Here is a 16,887-nt window from a genome sequence, read left to right on the forward strand (position 1 = left end):
CATGAGATTCACAAGCGATTGAAGCTGTAGGAGAGAAGTTAGGGGATCTGAAATAAAACTAGGGAATACAGTTTCATTTCTCACTCCATTTCTCATTGACAGGATCAGTGGGTTTCTCATTCACTCCCAACCAATTGCTCCTGCCTCCTCGAGCTGTGTGAGCCAGGAAATGACACTTTTTTAGTAAGCCTCCATTCTCTCGGCCTTTTGAAGCCTTCCTTTCTTATCCCACCAAACAGAGGTCACATAGATTTCTAATTTAAAAAAAAATGGTAAGGTTATCTGGTCAACCTCTACTAGCCCCTCATAAGATACCTTACAACCTGGCTGCACATTAGAATGACTTGAAGGGGTTTCGTATAAATAAAAATGCTCAGTACATCTCAGAGATTCTCATTTCATGGGCCTGAGGAGGCTTCTGGGCATTAATATTTTTTAAAGTTTCCCAGAAGGTTCCGATGCAGAGCTGGTGGAGAGTCACTGCCTGATCCAAAGGTCCCTGTTTCTCAGGGTGGATCTCCCCTTTTCACCTTGAACTTCATCTCAGTTTTGAGTTTCCTTCTGCCGCTTCTCCCCAGGAGTCAGCCGTGGCTTTGCTTCTCTTCAGAGCTGCTTAGATCAAGAAGTTGCTGGAACTGGACATTTCTGTCTCGACACTGCCTGCCCATGACTGTTTGCCAGTTACATTCTCCAACATGAGACCTGTGCAGAGGATGTAAAAGGCTAATGAGCCACTTGCCTCAAGCCCCACATAGATGGAAGTCTCAGATGGAGACTCGGCCTGAGCAGCAAACGACTGGTTACAGGCAGCCAGAAAGGCACAATGGCAGGACTGAAAGAATACTTTCTTCTGACAGCTTCGAACATGATACCATTAATAAACTGTAGCACCTAGAAGATGCAATGAACTCCTCATTTTATAAACCACAAAATTCATTTTGCATAACACAATTATAATACATCATATTTGGGGGGTTTATTTGAAGCACCAATGAGTTCAATTGTAAGCATTTTAAACTCATCACAAATTTGGCGACTCTGCTTTGGTTTCTTTCATTTTAAATATCTTGGGAGAGGTGAGAAAGAGCCTTGCCACATCTAGCCCTGCTCATAGACCTAATCCAGGTGTGCTGTCACAGGCTCCCACTTTCCACAAAAGGACAGAAAACTAAGCCAGTGATTTTTCTACGGCTTGCCCCTTCCACTCCACAACAAGGCCAGGAGGAGGGAGTGGTTAAGAGAGACACTGAGGGTTCATAGTTAAGGAGGCACTCACGCTCGGGCACCAAGCCCGCACTTGCGCAACCCTGAGAATGAGGACCTCCTTAAGCATTGTACTGTGGGTGCTCAGAGACTTTCTGAGCCAGCAAGTCATGCACAGTTACACACACACACACACACACGCATGCACACTAGTTGGGCCATCTCAAGACCAGTGTGATGATGATATTTCTTCAGTATCCCACTGAAATGCATCTTACTCGAAAGTCTATTTTGCATTTGAGACATATTTGATCCTTTGATTTTCTATAATAATAATTTTAAATGTTCAGACCTTGCTATTAGACATTGGTAATTCTGAGCTGGTTATAAAGTGCATGCAGAAGACAAAATAGAAAATGGATTGAAAACCCTCACAGCTAGATGAGCAGGAAAGAGTGACAGGGACTCTTGGCAACAGAGCTGCTGAGACTCATAATTATTACTTGTGTTTCCATTAAAAGAACTTTTCACAAAAGTTAAAATTTATAGCATTCTTTGGAATGGTGGAGATGATGAGGGAAAAGACCTAATCTAACCTAGCCGAGTTGAAAACTATGTGCGTCAAGACTTCCGTGATGTGCCTGTGATTAATCCTGAGGCATTTTGCAGTGAAAAATACAAATGACAAAAGAACATCATGTTGTTCTTCCTAAAAAAAAAAGTCGAAAAGGCTAAAATTGTTTATATCAGTTTACTTTATCATTTCAGTTCATTACAAGTTCAAATAACTTGTCCAATTTGAAAGAATTCCTACACTTATATAAATACACACATACATATACAGAAACACACCCCTAATGAGTCATCCCACTTGAACTCAAGAACACTTACTCATCACAGCAGCTCTCTGAAGAGAGAACTATTTCTCTTTCAGAGAAAAGGGTGCTGTTCCTTAAGAGAACATCAGAGGAGAACAGCTTGTCTCTTTATGGAAGCCCATACACAGATCTCTTCTAGAAAGCCTGTTCCTTACCCACTAGTTCTTGATTCTGTCTCAGCATTGAATGAGCCTTGTCCAAGAGATAACTTAAAGAATATTTAAGTGCCACGGAGAAGGAAAGAAACAAGTGAGAGCAGATCTGTTTCCTGTGAGTTGGCCAACGTCACCATCAGTCCTATGACTGCCGTTTTGCTACGAGGATTGATGTGATTGAAATTACTATAAAAATAAATGATGTTCTAGATTCACTCCTCTGCCTTTACATGAAGAAGAGGCCAAAAAAAAGAAAATTCGACTTATTTATTTCACAATTAACATGGTGAGAGGGAAAAAAAACATTCATTGTGGGAAAAGTTTACTTATCCAATGGAAGTTCTTACTTTCTGGTTCTTTAACTAAATATCAGCTTCTTATTTTTAATGTGACTTTTATAAATGAATAACCACAGGATCAAGATTGGGAAGTAGTACAACTTATGGGCTAAAGCCATCCAACACAAATAGTGTCAGATTCCTGAGTTGAGATCACAGCGCCACTACTTTACTGCCTACCTTGTCCTTGGGCCATCTATTTAGACTCTGCTACTCAAGTTCTTCATCTATAAAATTCAGACAATAAAAACGCCTACCTACAACCACCGTAGCAACCAATGATTCAACTTCAGCCTCTTAATGCTTGCCATGTGCTTGCAATTATGTCTAACTTAAAACAGGGGCTCAAAATTTAGCTATCATTGTGGTTAATATTATTAAGACTCCTTCAGTAATTTGTAGGATATAAGATACTTTACACAGGTCTTTAAAAAGATCTTTTATAAATTGTCAGGATGCCAAATCTTTTAAGAAGTCTTTTTAGAAGATCTTTTCAAAACCATCAGCCTATGTTAGAAGTGGCCCTTTGGGAAGAAGCTGAGAAAGTCCAATTCATTAATCCAGAGTTTATCAGCAAGATTATCATTTATTGTAGGTTCCAGTTACACTAAAAGCTTTAACTCACAGGCTTCGGTTGGTGTTAACTGTGAAGTTACATGTTTCCCTAGCAATTGACTGGTGTTGTTACATGCAGTATAGTATAAACCCATCATTTGAGGCTAGGAGACAAAAGTCACTATATTCAAAGGGAAGGTAGTACCCCCAAAATAGGAGGAAAAACAAACTTAAGAAACAAAGATGTTTTCATGTAAATATCCCTACGGAGAGGCAGAAAGTGGGCATCAAAGCTAAAGGAGAAATGACATAGACCAAATTTGCTCTGCTTTGTGTAAACACAGCAAGGAAGCTGGAAGTCACCAGATGTCACTATTCTATTCTTGGCCAGACATTAGTTCTATGTGATACTCGTGGAGGAGCAACTTCCGTCTCTTTTTCTTCCTCAGAAAAGCCATGAACATCATCAACATTAACTACATCTTCATCCTATCCCTGAAGTTATATGAAACCTTGAATAGGAAACCAGATGGCACTGTGAAGGTAAACGATCAAGAAATATCAAAAATTACTTGTCTTTTGCTCATAGAACTATATCTCCTCTCTGGCCAACCACTCCTTCTGTGGAGAAAAGCAAAATGAAATTTTTAACTAAGCAGACAAGAAAGCATTGGCATCGGGCGTGGATATTACTCAAAGAGGTATGGTATGGTAACGTATTAGGTGACAGTCATGAGCTAATATGTTAGCCATTCTAGATAATTGGCAAAGATCTGAAATCTATGATTCTATGTCCTATTTCCAGCATCTCTGAATTTTCCTGCCCCTACTCAGTTATTTTTACTTTACTAACCCAAGAAAAGTGCTGAATGTATTGGTACCACATTTTTGTAATTCATGGTTTACATGACTTTCCCCTCGAGTTATTGGGTAGAAAGGTACATGAGAAGTCCAAAGAGTGTCAGTTTGTTGTGTTTATGATTGTTAAATTTTTCATGATTACCACTGATTGTAATTGCCATTAATTGATAGGTTCCACCAGCACTGTTTCAGGATTCAGGGAGAATTCAAATCAAACACAGATGCTCCTGTAACTCCGACCTTTAGTGTTCCCTGGCCTTCTGAGTTTGTTTCTGTACCACTAATAAGAAGTGATGCTGAAACTATTGGTAGCCACAGCTAAAGACTCCATCATTCTACTAAAGGTGACTGCCACCTTCAGCTGCTTAAGGCAAAGGGCTTGTCTACAGAGTCAGGCGGACCTGGATTACAAGCTTTGCCTTATCACTTGCTAGTTGTTTGGGACCATAGAAAATTGCTCTGTCTCTCTGAGGTGAAAAATACCTAGCTCTTGGAGTATAGTTAGGTTTTACACCACTGGAATAGGCATGGCTGTCCTTAGACACTCAATAACTATAACTTTTTCCTACTAGAATCAGCCCATGGAGCCCTTTCCAGTGCCAAATGCCACAAAACCAGATTCTACAGTTTCTTCTCAACTTTCCAGGACAGGGCGCCCACCTAGACGTTCTCTAAAGCATTCTTAGACATTGTTTTACAAGCTTTGTAAACTACAACTCCTTTTCACCTCGCTGTGCAATAACTGCATGAACATCTTAACATTTTCTATTTTTTTTAACATGGTTGACTCAAGAAGGGTATAGAAATTATGGGAGTCAAATTTATTTAAACGATTTGGTTTCTTGTCTTCCCTAGTGGTTCCCAAAGAGTTAATAGGTAGAAAAGTCTCTTATAATCTAGGATATGCCATCATTAGTATACTTATGATGATACAATTTCCTTACTAAAGTAAACTTAATAAATTGAGACATGGCACTAATAATACAACTCAATGTTCTTAGTACGAACCTCTGTCGCAAAAAAACATCTAGCTCTAGAGAGGCCTCTGCTAGCCAAGGTGTCTCATGAAAGCAAGACTTGGTGAGAAAAACTACTGGATTTTTCTGAGTGATGATGACTAGACCGCATATTGCAAATTGATGGTCCAAAGCTGAGAGTGGCAAGTTCTCAAACCAAATAAGATGACATTTTTCATTCTATTCTGATCTTCAGGTCTTTTCTAAAAACATTAAAGTTCTGGGATAAATACAAGGTCTTTCCTTTGGGTTAAAAAAGATGACAAGTGCATCTCTCTAGATATGGGGAATAGACTTAGAAGTTTTATCACACAAGGTGATGTAGCTCCAGGAAAAGTGAGAGACTGACGCACATGTCACATGTCTAAAATGAGGTAAGAAGTATCCTTTCTTGACTCTGCCCAGGTGAAACCTGGGGAAATATGGGGGGTTAAAGGGTTGAGTAAGAGAATCAGGGAGGGATTTGAAACTATGACAAGTGAATAGTTGACTTTGCCTTCTCTACCAAGGCCAAGGTTACAGCTTCCTCTGTAGGATTTGTTGCATCTGCCCCTTTTGTCATTTCTACTTCTATCCCTTGCACTCCCTGGAGTGAGTCTGAACCTCTCTTGTCTCTTGCTGTAATTCCAACACCTTCCCCTTCCCTCTGGGCTCTCTCCCTGCCAATCCTGCCCCCAAATAGTGTCATGGTTTAGAGCCCAGACTCAGGAGCCAGGTGCTTGGGTGTGGCTTCTGGCTCTGCCACTTCTAACTATATAAACTTAAGTAAATTGCTCAAATTCTCTGTGCTTCCATCTGGGTAAGGGGATTATATTTATTCCACGAGGCTATTGAGAAGATGCAATGTATTCATATGTGAGCAGCACTAGAACAATGCCTGTACCCAGTAGGTGCCTTATTACCACCTATTGAAGTAGGCTTTATGTCACTTTCTTTTTCAAATACTGCCAGGGACTCATATTGCCTAAAGACTGGAGATCAAACATCTTGCTCTACCTACAACCTAACTTCCTAGGATTTCTTTATAGTCTATGCTTCAGACACATGAACAGTACAACCCAGGTGCATCAGGCTACCTGGCATCAATCAAAACTTGCCATGTATTTTTCCTATCTCGTCATTTAGGCTTTCACTGCCACTCCTGACTAAAGGTCTACTTTCCCCAAAGTGCCTTTTAAAATACTGCATATCCTTCAAGGCCTGAATCAAATGAACTGTCATCCAGAAATACAGCCCTGGAAATCCCATTTGGAAAAATTATCTCATCCACTATATTTTTCTGGCCCTCTGTCACTCTGTTACAGATATCATCACATTCACTCCTGTATTCCCAGAGTTGGGGGGTAGGGATGAATCACCGAAAGGTCTCAGATTGTACCCTTTGATGTTTCTGCTCTGAAAGCAGAACATGCCAACGATTTACTTCCTTAGATATCAGGAATAAAAGAAGGAAACAGAAGATGAGCTGTGGAACTGGTCCGTGTGTTAAAATCTGAGGTGGCTAACATTCAGAAAAGAGAAGGAGATGGTGACATATCCAACAGCTGTGGGGACATGTGGCTTGAAGGAAATAGCAATCAGGTCGGAATCAATTCAAATTTCCAAAACTAAGCTAATCTCTGGTGAGGAGTTTAGTGTTCAGTCTCCACTCAAACCAAGGCAACTCTGAACCATTCAATATTTACGCCATCTTACATTTTATGTTTTTTGAACCATAAGACTACGTCTTCTCACTTAAGCTGTTGTCTTGAAATTTTTCCTTCCAAAAGCATAGTTATCACCAGCTATTGTTACATGTTGGAATCCTTCAGTCTTGCAGGACACTGGAGCCCTTTTAAAGGCCAAATGAGGTGCTCTGGCCAGTTTCTACCCTAACAATTTACGAGGGTGCAACTTGCTAACATATTAATAGAAACTGATGTTAGAAGCTGTGGTAACTTCATACAACCAGTCGAGAAACAGCTGCCTTAAGCATTTCTCTATTATTCTGGTCCTTTTCTGTTTTAAAGTTTTACAAACAATTGGAAAAAAAATAGGCTCTGTTATAAAAACTTTCGTTCCAGACGTTACTTTACAGGGTGATAAAGTGTGTTTCATTTAGGCGGAAAAACTAATTCATGATCAATGCAAACCTTAGGAAGCAAGTCTTGGTAACAATGATGTGTCTCGATGTCAGAGGCGAACTGCTGACTTTGGTGTTTATAAGCAAAATAATAGGCTCCACAATAATTCATCCACAGTCCAGTTAATCCCTTAAATTTTTAGAAAACCAGAAATAAAAGGTAATTGATAATTTTGAAATAGCAAAATATTCTCTACCCCCGAGGCAGACTGTGCTTATTTGGGTTCATGGATAACAGTCCGAGCTTGAGCTCATCCATGCGCATCTCTGTATCCTTACACAGTGCGAAGCCGTTCTGTAAGCTGACCTGATAAATGAGCTGGGGCTTAATCCAGGTTCTGGGTTCACCAGGTGAAAGACAAACATTTGCACTTCGTGCAGCCTTGGATAATCCAAAGTTTATACTGCTCTAACAAGATAATCCTTTAAGCACGGTTGCACAAGTGTCCATCCATTTGAGGGGAAGATTTATCAGGAGACCGTCAGAGGGAAAAAAAACAAATGACGCTTCTCCAGACATTGAGCTGCAGATCTGAGAAGGGCCTTTGCCAAAGAGCCCACACCAGAGACAAGCCTACAAGCAGATTTATGGAGCAGAAAGACCACACTCGCTGAGAGGGTCCCACAGCAGCCTCCTCTCCTCTTCACAAGCTTTGGGTTTGGCCTCATCAACCCCAAAATCTCCTAGACATTTGCAATGATCTATTGACTCAGTTTGAAGCTCGTCCAAAGATAATTACAGAGCCATCAAGTTTTATTTCTATTAGGCTACTCTGGGATTTACTGAGTCTGCACCGGACTTGGGACAAAAATGACCTTGGTTTGCTTTGTCAGAGGAACACAAGAATCATATATTTCAATCATTAGCTCCTCACAGACTATGAAAGCGCAATATTAAGATCGAACTTATCAAGATCGAACTTATCCTGTGCAGAGGTTCTAGGTGAGAAACGTTTTCTTCTTTGGTTTCAAAAGATAATGGCAGTATAATGAAAAACTCACACATCATAATTCTATGGGTCCCCATAGGCAGGAAGAATATTCACTGGTGGTTTGGAATTCATGTGACAAATAGAGTTGAATGTAGTTTATATTTTTTGAAGTAGTAAATTTAGTGGGTCATGAGCTAACAGGGAAATGCTAGGTGATGTCCTTGCACTAATACATGACATACTCAGCTGGAGGAAAATGATAAACTCAGTGTTGGGACAGACAAGAAAATACTTCATGGCGTTCCATGGATTGTTGCTATAGAAACGGGCTGCGCTGTAGGCAAAGGACTTACAAGGAAGAACTCATCAATTAACCTATTTCCCAATCCACCTTCCAAGCTATTGTTTCAAGCCTTTTGGATGATTAACACAGTACAACCTTGTGCCATCCCTGCCCTCTTCAGCCCTTCTGCCACTCACACCTAACACCAAAGGAGAACATCGTTCTGAAACACTGCCATCTTGCGGCCACTCCCAGGCAGAGCATCAGCCCTGGGCACCCCAAACGCCAGTCACCCCAGAGAGGGAACTTGGAAATCAAGTTTTCACAAGTGGGCATTTCGGGGAAGTTACCACCCTCAAAAATGTCAAGTAACGTCCCCAAGGTGATTCATCTAACGAGTGACATTTATATAAGATACAGTTTACTTCGAAAAAGTATAACAGTATTTCCAGTGTTCTAAGGGTGTACACAGCCAAGGCACCATTCTGGGGGGAAAAATAGAATTAAAAAAGCAGCAAAAAATAAATAAATTTTAAAAATCAGAGCAATGTCACCACTGCCCAATAGAATGTTCTGCCATGATGTTTTAAAAAGAAGAAGAAGGGAAAGAGTAAAACAAGTCTCAGAAAGACATCTACCCATAGAGGCAACTCGGAAGGTGGTTGCTGGTCTATGAGATGAGTTCTGAGCATGGTGTCCCAGAAAAGAGGCGCGCTTTCAGAGATCGTGTATTCCCAACGTTTTATGTGGAAAATTTTCAAGCCTTAAACAAAACCGAATAAATAGTGCCATGAAATGCCTTTAGTTTCCGTCCCTTAGATTTCACCTACTGTTAACATTTTGCTGTTTTCTTTCTCTATTTAAATCTACTTTTTTTCTTCTGAATGATTTGACAGCAAGTTGCAGCCATCGTGAGAGCTCACCCTAAAAATTTTAACATGTATGTCCCAAGAACGGAGGCGGTAATTTTTAAAAGTTAGTTTCATGCGTGCCCCTGACGTGCCGGCCACTTTGGGAAGGCGTGCTGTTATAAATTAACAAGCTAGGTAATGATTTTTTAACAGCAGCACTGTCACCAAATAGCTTTCCAGAAACAAAAACTTCAACCTGTTTGCTGTTTATGGGTTCAGCTCTGCAGTAGAGTTCAAAGCCAGTCCACAAGCCGTGTGTCTTGGGAAGGTTACTTAACTTTCCTAAGGGCCTCAGTGGCCTCCTCAATATGATAGGGACAAGAAAAGAACGTGTTTCATAGTATCGAGGTGAGGATGAAATAAGAGAATTCATGCAAAGCACTCAGCACAGTGCCTGGCACATGGGCAGTGTTCAGAAATGCTGGGCACATCCATCATCACATCATCATCATCATCATCATCATCATCATCATCATCCAAAGAGAAAATATATTCTTTTGCTGTTGTACCTTAAATATGACTCATCTGCATCACTTTTTTTTTTTTAAACCTACAGCACCTGGTATTCCTAGGTGGTCTCTCATCCAAATACTAATCAGGCCTGACCCTGCATAGCCTCCGAGATCAGACGGGATCAGGCACGTTCAGGGTGGCATGGCCGTAGACATGCATCACTCCTAAGACATACAAATAAAAAAGGCAAAACAAAAAATTACGAGAATTAAGAATCTGAAAGCATTACTATTGGCCACAGGCTCCAGTTAACATGCAGTGAGGCATGATTTGCTAAGTTGCCACCATGCTGGGCTCTTGGCATTTTCTTTCTAGCCTCACAACTACCTGATCCAGAGTTCTCATCTCCTATAGAGGGCCAGGGGCAGTTACAGTCCAGAGAGGTGCCCCAGTTCTTCCCGAGAGAACCTGTCTCCGTGCAGGAGGCAGTTCCTCGCACAGTATTGACTTTTCATTGTACCACGTGACCCTACCACTCTGATCCTCATTAGGGTAGACCCGGCATGGAGGTTGCGTCTAATGGTGAATAGTCTTACAAGTCTGTCCAATAGGGACATTGGCTTGGGCTGGCTAATGAAATCAGGTCTTCCCTGGGGAATCTGAACTCAAGACATTCAGAGAGAGAGAGTTAGTCAGCAGGTGGCAGTAAGAGCAGAAGAAACCAAGGGAACGGTGGTAAGATCCTAAAATGACAAAGCACTAGAAAAATGTTATCAAATGTTTCTGCAGCTGAAGAGGAAACAGCCCATCTTTTCCCAGAAGACCCTAAAGACATGACTGATCCTGGGAGAACAGAGCAGTCACTAAGCACAACTGCGGCTGGTCTGAAACTTGACACCAGGACACTGTTATAAGGACCAAGGTGAGACATGAGAATGACAGGTAAGTGTCATGGTTAAAGTTCACAGTAAATACAGATCTCAGGAACCTTAAACCTCCTCCAAAGAGAAGGAAGCTGATTTTTTTTTTTAAAGGAAAAAAAGAAATACCAGGTGTGATTTTGTTATCCTTTTAAACTACGTTATCAGGACTGAAAGCAGCTACAAGATTTTATCTTCATAGAAGAATCCAAGATGACATTCTTCTGGGTCTGGTATCCACCCACATGTTCCTCGGTGCCAACAGGAGTCCAATCTGCAGAGACAGCTGTGAAATTTCAGCAAATTGATTCGACAACCACCACAGTCCAATGTTGTTGTTTTTTTTCTTTTTTGATTGCCTTCACTATGAACAATTTTAATTCCAATGTGATTGCTGAGTAGACGGTATTTCTAAGAGCAATCTGTCTCTCTTCCCAGATCTCTCTTGGCTTGGCAGAGTCCCATCCTAAACCTTGAGAGCTGATGGACAAGTATCTACATTTATCTCCCACATTTACCTGGCCACATCAAGATGGTTTCCTTTCTAAAGAAAAGAATATATTTAAAACGGAAAAATATATGCATGTATGTGTGCATACATATGGAGAGAGAGGGAGAGAAAGGATGTAGATATAAAAGGATGTATATCTACATGGACCATTTTATATATATTCTTTTATACCTACATCCTTTTATGTATATGCGTGTATATATAATGTATATGTATAGATAGATGATAGATGGATAATAGATGATAGATAGAGGATAGATAGATAGATAGACAGACAGACAGTTTATTATATATCAGATCACTGAAACTTAGACTAAATTTTTTAATGGAACTACATACAATTTCTGAAACCGACACCAAGAAAATAGCATATTTATGGCTCAGATGGTAATTTAGAAATTTGACTTATAAACATCACTGGCCCACACATTTTTGTCCTAAGGCTCTTCACCATGTCAAATTCTCATTTGCACAGGCATTTAATAAGTACTCATCAACTCTCTCATTAAAAAAAAAAAATTGACCTTTCTAGTACATTCTATTTGATTTCTGATCTAGACAGCACAGGAAATTGTAGAGTTGCATGAGGACTAATCAAATAGGTTTCTTTTCAAAGATTGAGTAGGGCTTTAAGAGAACAAGGTACATGAGTGTGTGTTACACAAGAGAGAGACCAAGCTGATAGATTTCCTGCAGCTTCTGAATGCATGCTAACATGTTACACAGTTTTTGACTTAGCAAAGAGGGCGCCCATGCTAATCGTTTCTTTGTAGGCTCTCAAAGATACAATTGTTGGCTTCTTTAGTACATCATGAAGCTGTTTCATTTGAGATTACATTTGGGAGAAGCAATCTTGAACCAAGTAAGAATCCTTTCCCTTAATTATTGTCCTAGAAATTTAAATCAGCCATCACATTAATGAGAATCACATTAATATTCCTAAATTATTCCTGATCTCAAGGAGATGGAGAGATTGAAAGTGCTCAAGGCCAACAATAATCAAGGTTTTACCCAACGTAATAAAATCATGACCTGCTTTGATATAGCACTTGACACATCCTCCCATTAAACCTAACACTCAAGGGGTTTAATTTTAAGTTAAAAGGTAAAGGCAGCAATGTGAATCAAAACAGTAATATGAGAGAGAAAGCATTGGAATACTAAGTAGTCAACATAACAGTTGAATTCTCTCCACATCACGTAGTGTTAAATATGTCACATTTACTATGCAAAAAGCCACCCACCTTCCAATCAAACTGCCTCTTTCAAGAGTTGAGAACCAAGTAAATAAATACCACTCCTCCTCACAACGCCCAAATTTCTTAATTCCAGAGTAACTGCAGCTTTTCACAGTAGCCTAGTGTCCCATTTATTGTGCAACCCATGCAACCTAGCAATGTATTACTCAGAGGTCATTATTTGGTTCCTAATTGTCATGTAGATAGTTCATTGGCCTCATGTCTCAGCATCTAGGCTAATTTATCACCATTTCCACTACTGCCAGCTCTTTTTCTTTATAGATAAATAAATCGGGTTTACAATTTTCATCAATAGTTTCTTATACTGCTTGTCTTTCTTGACACTGTCATTTATCTTTTGTGTGTGTGAGCTAATCCGACTCACTCTTCCTTGGTCACTAGGCTAATTATTGGCAAGCTAAAATTCATCAAGAAAGGATAAAAATCATGATTTTCCCAATACCTTAAAAATGATTTTCTGGAGGCCCCTTAATTGACGGTAATAAATGTCTGGATCAGCATTGACAGAAGTGATAAATTTCAAGAGGATATAAAACATAGAATTTAGGTTAAACTATATCATTAGTGTCATGTTTCTTCTTTCAAGTAGTCACCATGGCCTATTGGGTGGGACCTCCGTCATAGAGGCAACAGGGATCAACTTGGCTCACAGAATCTCAGGAAGATATATTGACTTCTCAACCTCTAGGACACATTCAGACTCTGGGACTCACCTTATGCCCTGATCAATAGGAAAAAAAGTCACAAATACTTGAGAGATGAGATTGCCACCCCAGCCCAAGAATACAATACTTTCTCTTGGTTGCTCTCAATTCTATTCATGCCCACATCTGCAACGATCCATACCCATGAGAAAAGGGGTATGAAAAGCAACAATATTTACATTTTGGTGTTCTAATCTTCTTTCTTTATCTGTGGTCTAAAATGCACCAGCTGAGTCCTGGTTTCTAGCCATTCCATATTTTCATGATTCAGTTTAAGCTTGTGCTTTGAAGTTCTCAATCTATCTGAAATTTACATTTCTGATGGGGACACTTTGGGCTTACGAAGTGGATATTTGAAGAGCTCTCTTCTGAGTGTGCAAAAATCCTAGTGCTCCATCCAGACCCGAGATGAATCACATCAGAATCTCTGGGGGTGAGATGCGAGGATGATTACTATTTTGTAAAACTCGGTGAGTAGGCAAGACTGAAAATGCCTGCTCTAAAGAAGCCTGGAGTTTCTTTGTCCTCCTTCTTCTTCAGCTTCAGACACATTCATCCATGGGTCACCCAAATGCTCTCGCTCTCAGAGACAAAAGGACAAGTTCACTTGTCACCCCAGAGATCACTTGGCTTCCCTTCTGCCCCAGGGAATCATCGTAAGGGAAGAGGGCCCTAGATCGGCAGATGTGGAGTTTTCAGGATTGTCATTTTACATGTTTTCTTTAAGGAGCATGTGCGCAGGACTTGTCTTTTGCGAAAGGCTTGCTTGTCTTTGGGGAATCTCAACAGTCCCCTTACGAAATTCAAATCTGATGGCAGCATTGAGTTCCGAGACTAAATTATCAGTTAATAAATTAGAAAGGATAAATCTAACAAAGTTAACACAGAGGAAGAGAGAGAGCCTGCAAGCACTTTAGTAACTAGTACTCCAGTGCATCGCAGGAGGGCCCACAGGCTTGCTCCCAGTCCTGGGACTTACAGAAGGGTGACCTGTGGCTGGGGTACAACACTGTGGTCACTCAGGCTGCAGGAGCCCAGGCAACCAAGGTAAGACAGAGAAAAATGATTGACTCCTTGTGAGAGCAAAAAGGACTGGTGCCCAAACACTTCTCAAAACCCTCCTGGGCTTTATAGAAGAATTGGTAAAATTGCGGGATACTGGGGATATTGTAATATTAGGAGCGAGAGTTAGAAAAACGCATTAAGGCCCCTTCACCTGGCTTCCACAGGTTGATATCTAGAAAGCAGAAGTTATATAAGGGGCTGATGTGTTTGAAACACAGTCTCTTCCTGTTTGCACTAAGTATCAGAGAAGAAGAAAAAAAGATTCTTATTTTCCCCCCAGCCATCCAGTTTTCCTATCATTGCTATCAACCTTCTTTTCTCTTTCTAAAGTTTTTCTTACCAATCTTATCCTTTCCCAAGGATTCTTCTAGTATGACAACTCCCAAATGTACACATTTAGCTTAGACCTCTTCTCTGAGCCTCACAGTCATGTACCCATGTGTCAACTTGACATCTCCGCTTGGAAGTCCCACAGTCATCCCTACCTCTGTCAATTTCAGTGCTGGGAGCACAGCAGTAGGACCAAGGGCCTGAGAATTACATCCCCTGCCCCACCGCAGGCTCTGCCATTCACTGGGTGGTGGGAGTGGAGACTTGTGGTTTCAAGATATGGATAGTCAGGGGCATCCTTGATGTGGGGAGGGAACTTCATTCAGGTGTTACAGATGGAGACAAGCTAGACGAGGGCAGGGAATGGAATATCCAGGATGAAGAGAAAGACAGGAGCTTGGGTGATGGAAGGCTGGGCAGGAAGTCTGAGAGATATGGCAAGAGATGTGTGGGGATAGGGTCTCCCCTGGTGTGATGTTAAGGGGTTACCCTTTAAACCAGGTCTTCTATTTCTAGTTTTTCACTCTCTATATCACTGGAAAAGAATACATTCTCACAGTTTCCCTCTGATGCTTCTGATAATTTCTTCCCTAAGTCAACCACATGGTTCTCTTGAGATTTTCTGAGGGTTTGATATTTGTTGATTTATTAAATAGAATAAATAACTGAGCAACTCACATGTGCCAGGCATTATGCTAAGGGCCAATGATATAATGGGTAATATAAAAATAGACATAGGAGGCATCTTTGTGGTGTTTAAAGGATACTCTAAAGGGCTAGACAATAAGTATTAAAATGTAAAAACACACACTCACAAAATACTTGTAGTGGTTGCAAACACTATGGTAAAAACATAGGATGCTATGATTGAGGATACTGGGGGAAGCTACTTCAGTTGAGACAATCATGAGAGGCCTCCCTGACATTTAAGCTGAGAATGTGAAAAACAAATAGAGGTGGTCCTAGGCACAGTACAATCATTGCTAAAAAAAATAATAATAATTAAAAAGAAAAATTTTTTTTAAAAACGGAAAAATTCAAGAGAAGGGGCTTGTATGCTGGAAGACCTGAACAAGGGGAGAGGGATATGAGATGAGGTGGTAGAAGACCATAAAGGGCCATTCAAGTCACATTCTGTGGTTTGGATTGAACTTAAAAGTCATAGCAAGCCATTCGAGCATTCATGCAGGGCACAGGAAGGTACAGCCAACATTTTTAAAACACGATTGTGGCTGGTGAGTGGGTGGCAGGAAAGGAGGCAGGGAGGCCATTCTAAAGAGGCTATTGAAAGGCATGACAGTGCAGGCAGTGGAGACAGGAAAAAATTCAAGGTACATTGGTAGATGCAGAATCAATAGTATTTGTAGATGAATTAGTTATGGGGTTTGAAAGAAGGAGAAATGAAAGTTGGCTCTTAGAATTTGGTTAGAGCACTGGGAGGATATTGGAACCAATTCCCAAGATGAGAAATAGGAGGACATAGAGATTTGGGAGGACTAGGAATCGAGCGTTTAGTCTCAAACATTAAGACCATGATGCTTGTGGGACTTTCAAGCAGAGATATGAAATAGACCTGTGGGTATATGACTCTTAGGCTCAGTTAGGTTTGGGCCAAATTTGTGTATTTGAGAGTTGTCACTATAGATGAAGAGTGGGAAACGATGTGACAACTTGGGCTTCCTCCCTGCATGGTGGTCTAGGGTAGCTTCCTTACATGGCAGTTAGCTTCCGCCAGAAAATGGGCTCCAGAGAGTCAGGCAAAAGCTAAAAATAGCACCTAGTGTCAGAAGTTACAAACATTTCCTCCCATCATAAACTGCGAAATTTTACACTTTGATTAGTTTTCCCAAGTTCCTCTCTATAGACGACTCAACTGTGTCTGATCCTTCCAGACTCCAGATTGAAGACAGGATTGTTTTCTTACTGGGTGCATATTTCGACCACATTCTAAAATGTAAAAGCTTTATTTGAAAACATATTAACAAAAGTAAAAACCGAAACATGGAGCATAATTGCAGAGACCTCCTTCTCAGAAGTACTGCCGAAAAAGCAACCCTGAAATCATGACACTTCGATGTTATTTACCACCAAACACACGAAAACTAATATGGACCAGTTCACAGTCTGAGTTACAGAATAATCTCTAAAAGTGTTTTCATAAATATATAACAATTTCTAACCATGTTCTTTCTCCCTCTTTTACCCAATATCTCATTTCTAAATCCAGAATTCTCTTTCTCTCTTTGTATGCTTGTTCATCTCTAAACCACATCATCAAAAACAAGACACCAAAGCCACACAGTATTTTTCTTCTATTAGAGGGTTTTTTATCTTTATAAAATTAAATTCCAGGTCTATATATTCTACCAGTCTGTCTAGACAGCCACCGAA

General features: G+C 40.4%; 1 pseudogene; it reads right to left on the reverse strand.

Annotated features, from left to right (window-relative positions):
• Positions 1–9,801: 9,801 nt before the first annotated feature.
• On the reverse strand, positions 9,802–9,920 carry LOC120586410 (uncharacterized; annotated as a pseudogene).
• Positions 9,921–16,887: the final 6,967 nt, after the last annotated feature.

Source organism: Pteropus medius, unplaced genomic scaffold (genome assembly GCF_902729225.1).
Source record: "Pteropus medius unplaced genomic scaffold, Ma_sr-lr_union100, whole genome shotgun sequence".
NCBI classification, from domain to species: Eukaryota; Metazoa; Chordata; class Mammalia; order Chiroptera; family Pteropodidae; genus Pteropus; species Pteropus medius.